The 13036-nt window shown below is 39.4% G+C and overlaps 1 protein-coding gene across 1 annotated transcript in view; it reads left to right on the top strand.

Annotated features, from left to right (window-relative positions):
• The first annotated feature begins 1286 nt into the window (after window positions 1-1286).
• The window catches only part of PHGDH (phosphoglycerate dehydrogenase), a 52401-nt gene continuing 40651 nt past the window's right edge, over window positions 1287-13036 (top strand). The window contains exon 1 of the mRNA XM_081307448.1: window positions 1287-1424. The gene's annotated coding sequence lies outside the window, so the exon portion shown is untranslated. The remainder of the gene's footprint in view (window positions 1425-13036) is intronic.

Below are 13036 nucleotides of genomic sequence, written 5' to 3'. Positions count from 1 at the left end.
CCTATTCCCTTGCAAGCTGCAGCCCACATGGCCTCTCTCTTGGGCTGGCCCTGCTTGTTGTCTGAAACAGGCATTCCACATTCCTGGCATCTCTAATTTTCAGAGGTATTCAGCTTTGGCTTTACTCTCAGAGTTCACATTGCCCTGTCATGGGGCTTTTTACAGGGATTTCCTCAAGGTAAGTCACTGGTAAGCCAGGCTTCACCGCAGGCTGAAATGCAAGGTGATGATTCTAAGCTCTGCTGACTCACGATGTCACTGGAGGCCCACAGAGAGTTCCCTTTATTTGCTGCCTCAGATTTCCTTTTACACCAAGGGTCATGGTCAAATACATGAAAAATGACGAACTTACCATTGAGAGGATGCATAAAATGAAAAATTTGAGAAAATAAAAGTTTGTTTTTAAATCCGCAGATATCCTTTATCCTAGATTTCCCATGGTCAAGAGAGAACAAAATATCTTATTGTAATGCCTATGCTAAAAGAACAGAAAGAACAAAATGTTCAGAAAATTTAGGACAAATAATTGTTTATTAATTTATTTTTTATGTGGTGCTGAGGATCAAACCAGTTCCTCACACATTCCAGGCAAGCGCTCTACCACTGAGCCACAGCCCCAGCCCCTCAATAATTTTTCTTTTTCTTTTTTTCTTTCTTTATTTCTCGGTACTGGAACTTGAGCCCAGGAGCACTTTATCACTGATCTATATCTGAGCTATATTCCCAGTCCTTTTTATTTTTATTTCATTTTTATTTTTTATTTTGAGACAGGGTCTTGTTAAGTGGCTTAGGGCCTTGCTCATTTGCTGAAGCTGGCCTCAAATTTGCAGTCCTTCTGCCTTAGCCTCCCAAGTTGCTGAGATGACAAGCATGAACCACTATGCCTTACTATCAGTGATCTTTCTATAGTTAAATGAGATGAATTGAGCAGAGACAATTTAAATGGTCATAATTGTGTGTTTTACTTGGGAGATATGTATATTAGTTAAGGAAATCCTTGTTCTATGCTTTTTCAAATTTCAGGGGCATGGCATTAAAACTATTTATTTCTCAGTCATTTAACAGTCCAGTATGAGGTTCTTTATCAGCAATGTCAGGGATAGAGAGCTCTGCCTCACATATTCATAAGGGACCCTAGTGATAGGGCTTTCACCATCTCACTGCATGGTTTCCAAGGTCTCTCTGGGCACAATCATTAGCTGGCAGATAAGTAGGAAAGAGAAGTTCATGTGAGAGTTTCTTAAAATAAAAATGACCCATTTTAATGGTGCAATTTGATGATCTATTTATAAGTGTGTATAGTTGTATAACCACCATGAAAATCAAAATATAGACTTTCCAACACCCTAAAAAGTTCCTAATGCCTTTTTATGTCTGATCCCCTTTTGCAACTCCTACCTCCTGACAACTTTCTGTGGATATAGGTAAGTTTGTTAGTTCTCAAATTTCATACAAATGGTATATAATATATATTATTTTTGTGATGCCTCCTTTACTTAGCAAAATTCATGTGATAATTGAAGTAATAGTAGTAGTAGTAGTAATATAGTATTTGCACCATCCATTGCTTTTTATTGCTGTGTAGTATTTATTGTATATAGTAACCATTGTATGGCTACACTATAATTTGTTAACCCATTCCACCAATGGTTTTAGATGTTATGAATAATACTGATAGAATTTATGTACTTTAATTTCTCCTGGGTAAATATCTAGAAGAAGGATCACGATGTCACATGGCAAGTGGATATTTACCTTGATAAGATATTGCCATACTGTTTACCAAAACTGCTATACTATATCTGGCATTGTTACCAGCAATAGCTGAGAGTTCCGGTCATTCTACATTCTCACTAACCCATGGGATTGTCCATGTTGCTAATCTTCACCATTTTATATTGTTTTGTAAAAACAGATATTTCTAGGGTCCGTATATATTGATTGACTAGATTTCTGGGATGGAGTCATGTTTTGTCTTTGTTTGTGTTTTCTGTAGTACTGGTGACTGAATCCATTAGTGTTCTATCACTAAGCTATACCCCCAGCCATTTTCTTATTTTTATTTTGAGACATAGTTTCACTAAATTGCCTAGGATAGCCTTGAACTTGCAATCCTCCTGCCTCAGTCTCCCAAGTAGCTAGGATTACAAGCATGTGCCACCTCACTCAGCATGAAGCCATGTCTTATTCTTCTTGAGTTTCTTTCTGGCAAATATATACTGGGCACTTAGCAAATATTGGTTGAAGAGCCAGGCATGGTGGTGCATGCCTGTAATCCCAGGAGTCTGAGGCGAGAGGATTACAAATTTGAGGCCAGCCTCAGCAACATAGCCAGACCCTGTCTTAAAAAAGAAAGGAGGTATCTAGGGATGTATCTCATGGTTAAAGCACTCAATCCCCAATACCTTAAAAAAATGGCTAGGGATGTGGCTTAGTGATTAAGCCCCTCTGGGTTCAATCCCTGGCACACAGGTGTGCGCAAGCATGTGCGCACACACACACACACACACACACACACACACACATGCAAAAAAACCAACAAATATTGATTGAATATTTACATCTCTACATGTTTAAAATTAAATCTGAAACTTGTCTAAAAATCTCCACAACCTGTATCATACTGTATACTATAAAAACACCAAATGCTTGCAGATTCCTGATCATCCATAATGTTTTCCATTCCTGTGCTATTTGCATCCTCCACTATTCCTAGAATTTTTTTCCGTGTTCGTTTATCTGGCTAATTCCTCTGCCTGTTCTCTGTGACCCAATTAAGGAATCATTTCATCTTCCCCTTCATTCCTGGGCTGGATTATCTATCTCTTCTCTGAAATATTTAAAATACCTTGTGTTGATCATTATCATTTACTTATTGCACTGTTCTTAACAAAAACACCAAATATGGAACCAGCTGTGTAACATTCATGTCCCAGTTTCCTTAGCTGTAAAACACGGATAAACACGGGGTAAAAATGGGAGTTCATAACCCACTTGAATCTAATGTATGAAATATGATATGTCAAGAGCTTTGTAATGTTTTGAACAACCAATAAAAAAAATTAAAAAAAAAAAGAATTGCCCTTGTAATGCTGAGCATGGTGGCATACCTGTAATCTCTGAACTTGGGAAGCTGAGGCAGGAGGATCACAAGTTCAAGGCCAGCCTGGGCAACTTAGTGAGACGCGAGACCCTGTCACAAAAAAAGGGGGGTAGCTGGGATATATCTCATGGTTAAAGCACTTAATCCCCAATATCCCGCCCCCCAAAAAAAAGACTTGATATTTTGAGACCTTAAAAAGTAAATATTTGGCACCTAGGAAACTCTCAATAAAATTGTATAATCATGCAAAAAATTTAGCCATTTTAGTGGATACATAGTAAATTATTCTTTTTCACTTGCATGATCACAATGACTAGTGAACTTCTTTTGTGTTTATTGGTTATATATGTGTGTACGTGTGTGTGTGTTGTGAAGTGCTTGTTCAAACCATTTGCCCATTTTTAAAAATGTGGTTGTTTGTCATATTTTATTTGTAAGAGTTCTTTACTTTTTTTACATATTGTGGATACAAGCAAAGAGTATACTCCTCACTATCCAGTGTTTTCCAATACATTTAGGTTGTTGCTTTTTTTGTATTATGTCCAGCTTTTTTTTAGTACTAGGGTCCTTGTGCTTGGTAGGCGAGCACTCTACCACTGAACTGCATCCCCAGTCCTGTGTCCAGCTTGAATAGTTGAAAGAGTTGGTCCTATAGGATCTCACTGTATCATTATGGAAGATGGAAACTGTGAAGGAGATTTTAAGATTCAGAGCTAGAATTGGCTCTCATCAATTCTGCTTACAGTGTGTTGGCTGGAATTCAGTCATGTGACAGCGTCTAACTTCAAAGAAGCCTGGGAAAGGCAGGGCAGAGTGCCCTGGAAAAGAACAGGATTGATAATGAGCTAGCAGAATCTGCTGTGGGAGCCTCAAAGGAACATATAATTGTAGAAAGCCTAACCCAGGGACATGATAGATCTATTTCTAAATCCCTTCCACTATAAAAAAATCATGGTGTACTAACTATAATCAGACCCTGGGCTATAATAGCTGAGGCCAGAATTTATGGAGCATTTGCTATGAGCCAGGGACACAGAGACTTTCTATACATTTCTTAACTATTAAACAGACCCTGTTTTTAAGGTGGCCTGGGGAAGACTGTCCACACCTTTGATTGCTACTGCCGTATGATGGTGTGTTTAACGATGCCTCCAAATCTTGTCAACCCCAGCAGAAGCACGGTTGTGAGTAATGAGGCTGCTTGCCAAGCTCTCCTAGTTCCCCCAAGGGAAAGGATCACTGGGGAAACAGAGCATTATTAATGTTCCCAAATTTCAACAAGCCAGTTTTTCCACTCTCTGGTAATGATTGGTAGACTCCTGTTGACCCTCCGGGGTTTGGGTAACATTCCAATTTGCAAATTTTCCGTGTGGCTCTCTGCATTTGCTCTACACCAGTCTCATGACTATTCACAGTATTCTGTTCTAGAGCTGTTCACAGACCAGTGTTTCTGTTCTCGCAGTTGAATTTCCTGCCTCACTACATGGTATGGACAGATTTATCTGTAATAGTTTGTTGATGATCCAAGTGGATTGGAAACGCTGCTTATGAGCCAGACACAAAACAAATGCAATAATAATAATAATGATGGCGGCACTCACTGGGCACTATTGCTGGCAAACTGCTTCCATGTACCTTGTTCTATCTGGTGTTGTCTCTCAGAGATCACTCTTTTGTTACCTGATGATTAGTGTCTTGAAAACCATTGTTATATGTGGTTTGTCCCTTGTTTTGGATATTCCAGGTAGGAGTATAAACCTGAGCTCAAGCAATTATTTCAGATCTCCCTAACATGCAATGTTTCTATCAGAAGTCAGGAAATGATACCTGAAGTCCAGGTAGAAAAGGATATATTGCCTCTTGGAGGACAGGAGGGCTTGAACAGAGGGCAACCCGGGCCTAAAAGTATGAGAAAATAAACTAAGAAAAAACAGAACAGTGATTCCAGGGTTAGGAATATGGATAGGGTTTTGCTGTCTAAATAAAGTTGGAAGAACATGGAAAGACGAAAGATGAATGTCAACAGTCTAGTGAATGCAAATTGAGTAAAATGAGATTCATCTCAGTTCTGTACATTCGTACTCTGAAATCCACTGGTAGTATCGACTTTTGGGCTTGATATTTGTTGAGGAAGCTTGATCTTAGAGCCATGGTTTGTGGGTTGGGGAGGGGAATGCTAATTTTTAAGGCTTTTGCAGGAAAGTAACTCTGTTCTCCACAGATGACTTCATTTTGGGAAATGACTGTAAATAAAATGGGAAGAAACTTTCTGTCTTGTGTCTTCCTAGAGATGCTCTTTTTTAAAAAAATTCCACTTTGTATGTATATAGCAATCATGAAGGAAGTGGCAGGGCCAGGGTCCCCTTCCAATCCATTGCAGCCCAAGACCCCAGTGGCATGAAGTGATCGAACTATGCCTTCTCTAGGCATTGTGACACGGGCTGAATCATCAATGTGTGACAGAGAACCACACCTCAAACCGCAGAAGCCCTTTTCATTTGGATGCACTTCCAGGTTCTCACGTGACCTTAATGGTGCACATCTAAATTTGCTGGTTGTGTTAGCTTTTTGTCACTGTGACAAATGCCTGAGAAAAACAATGTAGAAGGAGGAAAGATTTATTTGGATTCATGGTTTTGGAGGTTTCAGTCCAGAGTCAGCTGACTTCATTGCTATGGGCCTGTGGTGAGGCAGAGCATCATGGCAGAGAGGGAATGGATACTGGTTCTTGACCCACTTGCTGTGAGAATTAGCCTCTCTTCTGCTGTTCTATGGATGCTCCTGTGATGATACAATAATCTTTGCCATCATGCAGCCTGGGGGCTCTAGAATGATGTTCTGAGCATGCCCTGATCTCTGGACTTATTCAAGTTTCATGAATATGCTCACTCCTCATCTCCACACCAAAGGTTCTGCACTCACTGCTTCCTCTGCTTGGAACATTCTTTCCTCTTTTTCTCTCTTCCCCTGAAAGGATCAAAGGGCCAAGTTAACCTCTGTGCCATCTTGAGGTTTCATATGGAGCTTCTCTCTCTCAAAGAAACCTTCCTTCTCCCCTTCTTCCTCACCCCACAAGTCTTAATTAAGTTCTTTTGTTAAAGACTCTCAAAGAACCAGTTCTACAGTCTGCTTATGCTAGGTTATAATTATTCCCTTATTTATGTGATTATTTGATGCTTGTTACCTCCACTAGAAGTAAACTCCATGAATGCAAGGACCTCAGTACCACCCCCAACTTGTCTCAGTATCAGTTATGTCAGGTTTAGGGAAAGACTGAATGAGGAGTGGGAAATGAATGAGTGAATCCCCTCTCCTTTCTCCCTCTGCCACCCAAGGGCCCTAAAGTGGCATTCCCTGTGACCTAGGGTCACCTCCCTTAAATACCTCCTCCAGATTTTGCCTACAGTGCCACATTCCACAGACTCAAAATCCAGCCCTTTGGACTGTTTGGGGGATGGACAGCACTTCCTGTGTCCTTCTCTCTGGCCCCAGATATCCTTAACCACTCACTGCAGGAAACAGATGCTTGAGGACTGGGGACCAGAGGTGAGACAAGTTCTCTAGGTCCCATTCAGCCTATCTCATCTTCAGGGTTAGTGGGAACTACTGGGTTTTTGTTATTGCTATTTTTCCAATGCCTAGGATAAAATCCAGGACTATGCTAGCATATGCTCTCCCACTGAGCTGCAACCCAGCCCTGTTGGTATTTTTAAAGTAAATTTCCTAGTTAATTAGAAGCAATAGGGAAGGGGTCCATTAATGCTCCCTCTAGCCCACCTATCATCTAAACTTGCTTTTTATTTCACTGCTACTTAATCTCTCTCTCCTTAATGAAATTGGTTCTTTTAATTTTTCCTGGTTTCCAAGTATATTAGTTTCCTATTGCTGCTGTACAAATTAATCAGTCTTTTTTTTATAAGATTTATTTATTTTTAGATTTTTTGAGAGAGAGAGAGAGAGAGAGAGAGAGAGAGAGAGAGAGAGAGAGAATTTTAATATTTATTTTTTAGTTTTCGGCAAACTCAACATCTTTGTTTGTATGTGGTGCTGAGGATCGAACCTGGGCCGCACGCATGCCAGGCGAGCGCGCTACCGCTTGAGCCACATCCCCAGCCCCAAATTAATCACTCTTATGGTGTTACTTTTTGCGGGCCTAAAGGGGCCCCAGGGTGCAGGCTGGGTTGCTTAGAAATTGCTTGTTTTGCATTCCAAGGGTTCATGGGTATTTCCTGTATCTCAATGGTTTATGGGTGCTTTTCTTTTGAGACTTATATGTTTTTATTTCTCTGTAGCCCCAAATTCCTTTATCATCCCTAATAGTTATTGTAACACCCAAGCCTTTTGCATTGTTTCTGAATTGAATATAATGAGTTAAGGAATTGAAGGACCTTAAACTTCTCATGGTGGCACATGCCTATAATCCCAGAGACTCAGGAGACTGAGGCAGGAGGATTACAAGTTCAAGGCCAGCCTACGCAATTTTGGGAGACCCTGTCTCAAAATAAAAAATAAAAAGAACTAGGGGTGTAGCTCAGTAGTAGAGCATCTCTAGGTTCAATCTCCCCATCACTCAAAATAAATAAACAATAAAAAGAGCTGAGGCTATAGGACAGAGCACACACCCAGGTTCAACCTTCAGTACTGCAAAAATAAATAGATAGATAGATAAAATAAAGATGAGAAGAAAATAAACTGGAGGACCTTAAATTTCACTTTCATTTTTAAAAGTACAAAAGACAGCACATTAAAAGTTTAATTAGACATTTAAAGAATCCATAAACCAGGCCTGGAGGCACACACATGTAATCCCAGCTATTTAAGAGGTGGAGGCACGAGGATCACAAATTCTGTTACTCCAGCCAAGTCAAGGACCCTGTTTGGATTCCAGCTGGTTAAATTCAGCTGTCCACCCACATTGGAAATAAGCAATTAACATTAAAAGGGAAAATGAATTTCATGCAGTTTGGCCAAACTGAGGAGAAGCAGCTTCATTACTTCTCTGCTAATCCTACAGAAGTGGTTACAATTTCCAGAAACAAAAGCCAGGTAATAGAAATATGTAGATTTACTTAGGCTATGCTGGCCAGAGAACATGTCAGTTTCAGCTTTCTTGGTACCATGCAGGCGAGGGGGTAATTTTTTTCTTAGCATGACAACATTCAGGAGCTGTTTCAGTTCAAGGCCGTCCTGGAAACCTCAGCAAGATCCTGTCTCAAGATAAGGTAAATATACCCTGTTCATGGATAGGCAGAACTAACATCATCAAAATGGCGATATTACCAAAAGTCCTCTATAAGTTCAATGCAATGCCAATCAAAATCCCAACAGCATTTCTTGTAGAAATAGATAAAACAATCATGAAATTTATATGGAATAATAAAAGACCCAGAATAGCAAAAACAATGCTAAGCAGGAAGTGTGAATCAGGCGGTATAGCGATACCAGACTTCAAACTATACTACAGAGCAATAGTAACAAAAACAGCATGGTACTGGTACAAAAACAGGCGGGTGGACCAATGGTACAGAATAGAGGACACAGTAACCAATCCACAAAACTACAACTATCTTATATTTGATAAAGGGGCTAAAAGCATGCAATGGAGGAAGGATAGCATCTTCAACAAATGGTGCTGGGAAAATTGGAAATCCATTTGCATCAAAATGAAACTGAATCCCTTTCTCTCACCATGCACAAAAGTTAACTCAAAATGGATCAAGGAGCTTGATATCAAATCAGAGACTCTGCGTCTGATAGAAGAAAAAGTTGGCTATGATCTACATACTGTGGGGTCGGGCTCCAAATTTCTCAATAGGACACCCATAGCGCAAGAGTTAACAACTAGAATCAACAAATGGGACTTACTCAAACTAAAAAGTTTTTTCTCAGCAAAAGAAACAATAGGAGAGGTAAATAGGGAGCCTACATCCTGGGAACAAATCTTTACTCCACACACTTCAGATAGAGCCCTAATATCCAGGGTATACAAAGAACTCAAAATTTAGACAATAAGATAACGAATAACCCAATCAACAAATGGGCCAAGGACCTGAACAGACACTTCTCAGAGGAGGACATACAATCAATCAATAAGTACATGAAAAAATGCTCACCATCTCTAGCAGTCAGAGAAATGCAAATCAAAACCACCCTAAGATACCATCTCACTCCAGTAAGATTGGCAGCCATTATGAAGTCCAACAACAACAAGTGCTGGAGAGGATGCAGGGAAAAGGGTACACTTGTTCATTGTTGGTGGGACTGCAAATTGGTGCAGCCAATTTGGAAAGCAGTATGGAGATTTCTTGGAAAGCTGGGAATGGAAACACCATTTGACCCAGCTATTCCCCTTCTCGGTCTATTCCCTAAAGACCTAATAAGAGCATGCTACAGGGACACTGCTACATCAATGTTCATAGCAGCACAATTCACGATAGCAAGATTGTGGAACCAACCTAGATGCCCTTCAATAGATGAATGGATAAAAAAATGTGGCATTTATACACAATGGAGTATTACTCTGCATTAAGAAATGACAAAATCATAGAATTTGGAGGGAAATGGATGGCATTAGAGCAGATTATGCTAAGCGAAGCTAGCCAATCCTTAAAAAACAAATGCCAAATGACTTCTTTGATATAAGGAGAGTAACCAAGGACAGGGTAGGGACGAAGAGCTTGAGAAGAAGATTAACATTAAACAGGGATGAGAGGTGGGAGGGAAAGGGAGAGAGAAGGGAAATTGCATCGAAATGGAAGGTGATCCTCAGGGTTATACAAAATTACATATAAGAGGAAATGAGGGGTAAGAGAAGAATAATACAAGTGGAAGAAATGATTTACAGTAGAGGGGGTAGAGAGAGAAGAGGGGAGGGGAGGGGAGGGAAGGGGAGGGGGGATAGTAGAGAATAGGATAGACAGCAGAATACATCAGACACTAGAATGGCAATATGTAAATCAATGGAAGTGTAACTGATGTGATACAGCAATCTGTATACGGGGTAAAAATGGGAGTTCACAACCCACTTGAATCAAATTGTGAAATATGATATATTAAGAACTATGTAATGTTTTGAACGACCAACAATTAAAAAAAATAAAAAATAATAAAAAATAAAAAAAGATAAGGTAAAAAGTGCTGGGATGTAGCTCAGTGGCAGAGCACTTGCTTAGCATGTGCTTAGGCCCTGGTTACAATCCCCTCCCCTGACACCCCCAGCACAGAGAAAGAGAAAGAAACAAAAGGGGCTATGAACTCAAATTTATCCACTTATTGCCATATAACCTTCAGTAAATCATTTTACTTCTCTAAATTACAAAGTAGGAATAAATACAACAATGCATCTCAGATTTACCATCAATGAAATGAGAACAATTATGCTACTTATCCCATAGAAATATTGTAAAGATCTGTTGAGTTATACTCACCTAGCACTTAAAATTGATCAGCAAATATTTGTATTGTTATTATAGCTAGTTTGTATTTTATCACCATGCCTAATCCATGTAAAATACAGGTTTTCATAAAAAGGTTCATGGGATCCTAAAAGGGTCATGAATTGGCTTCAGGAGGTGCATGAATCATTTAAATTACGTGCAAGCTTAGAAGGTGAGAGAGCTTGTAGCTTTTCAGATTCTTATAGAGTTTCAAGACACAGGTAGTTGAAATTAAAGACTTGAGATATCTGAGGGAAGTTCTCTGATTAGTAAACTTGCAAGGTAGCAAAAAAACTCTGGTTCTAACCTCTAGTCAATACATTTAAAATGTGCTTGTTAATAGTTAGGGTTGTAGCCCAGTGGTAGAACATTTGTTAAGCTTGCACAAGGCCCAAATAGGCAGATAGATAGATAGATAGGTAGATAGATAGATAGATAAATAAATAAATAAATAAATAAATAAATAAATAAATAAATAAATAAATAATTTTAAACCAAGTATGGTGGTGTACTCCCGTAATCCCTGCATCTCTGGAGGATCATAACTCAAGGCCATCCTGGCCTGAAAAAAAAAAAAGAAAGAAAGAAAGATAGTAAAGAGCTGGGGATGTAGCTTAGGGGTAGAGCATTCCTGGGTTCAATCTTCAGCACTGCAAAAATAAACTAATAATAATAATAAAATAAATTGGAGGACCTTAGATTTCATTTTGGAAGTCTCAAAAGACAGCACTATTAGAAATTTAACTAGACACTTAAAGAAGTTATAAACAGGCCTGGAGGCATACACCTGTAATTCCAGCTACTCAAGGGTTGGGCAGGAGGCTCCCAAGGAAAAAATGTGATTTTATAAGAGCCCTACTATTAATCAGAGTTTCAGAGACCATCAAGATCCTAATTAATAAAAAAAATCAGTGAGCAAACCAGAATGCCAGGGATTGTTTGTCTAGTAACTAAAATATTTGTTCCACCGGGCGCAGTGGTACATGCCTGTAATCGCAGCAGCTCGAGAGGCTGAAACAGGAGGATTTTGAGTTCAAAACCAGCCTCAGCAAAAGTGAGGCACTGAGCAACTCAGTGAGACCCTGTCTCTAAATAAAATACAAACTAGGACTGGGGTTGTGGCTCAGTGGTTGGGTGCTCCTGTGTTCAATCTCCAGCACCAAAATAAGTAAATCAATGAAATAAAATACCTGTTTTCCTTATTCATTTTCCTGATGGAGGTGCCTGAGCATGATTGACAGGGCTGTCAACCTATAGAAAACAGGACCACTTGGTAGCTTCTTACAGGCATCAGGGTATCTGGAAAATAAATTACTTACTCAGAACAATGGTAAAGAAATCCAGGTATACAATTAGAAGAGATGTTTGTATATGGACTATGATAAAATGTAATGACTTGTCCCTGTACCATATCAAAGCAGCCTCACTAATGCACATGTACAGTCTTTCCCTCTTTCTCTTGGAGTATTACTGCAAGACCCACCTTAGCTCATCTTTTTGAACATGCTCTTTCTATTCATGAATTCTTTCTGCAGAAAAGAAATAATATAATTGATTATGTTACAGGATTTTTCTTTTCTTTTTTTTCTGTTTTTGGAGTGCTGGGGATTGAACCCAGGGCCACCCCCCCCCCCCCCCCGCACATGTTTGACAGTACTTCACCCAGCCCGCTTTTTTCTTTTTTAACCATCAGGTGCATTTTGATGAAACAGTATTCTTCTTACCTTAATTTAAATTGGTATTTCCCAAAACTCTCTTTTCAGGTATTCACTTTCTCTCAGCGTGGTGACTTTCTCAGGTAGTTCATTCATTATTCATTGATTGGTTCTAGGTTTTCTGTCACAGTTGCCTTTTCATTACTAAATGACTTCCTATGTCAACCAGAAGAATCCACCTCCCTGCTAATTACTATCATTATTGTCATCATTATCACCATAAGGATAATTAAAAACAGCTCTGTAAAGAGGAGTTGTGTGTGTGTATGTTAATAGATCCATCTTTTTTTTTCCCCAACCCTTGATACTTGTGATTGAATCCAGGGTTCTCTACCACTAAGCTAATGTACACATAAGCTACATCCCTAGTTCTTTGGATTTTTCATTTTGAGACAAGATCTTTCTAAGGTTCTGAGGGTGTAGTGACACCTTCAGTTGTTGAATCTGGCCTTTGAACTTGTGGCCAAAGTCTCTTGAGTTGCTGGAATTACAGGCATGCACCACTACACCCAGGCTGAAACTCTCTTTTTAAGAAAAGGGATAATACTAGTCCCCTTCTTATAACTAACCACACTTGCCTAGCTGGCAGGAGACCCAGGGTTCAATTCCCAGCACCATTAAAAAAAGAAGAAAGAAAGAAAGAAAAAATCTAATGCAAACTTCTAGGATTGCTAAACTGCTAGTATATACAGCTGACTCTTATATTCTTTGCTAACGTGCAACATTCTTTCCTCATTTTGCCTTTATGGAAATGAATCAAACCCCAAGGAAAATAGAGATAC

The sequence above is a fragment of the Spermophilus citellus genome, assembly GCF_964194105.1.
Source record: "Spermophilus citellus genome assembly, chromosome: 9".
Lineage (NCBI taxonomy): Eukaryota > Metazoa > Chordata > Mammalia > Rodentia > Sciuridae > Spermophilus > Spermophilus citellus.
This window is presented reverse-complemented; position numbering and strand designations above follow the sequence as displayed.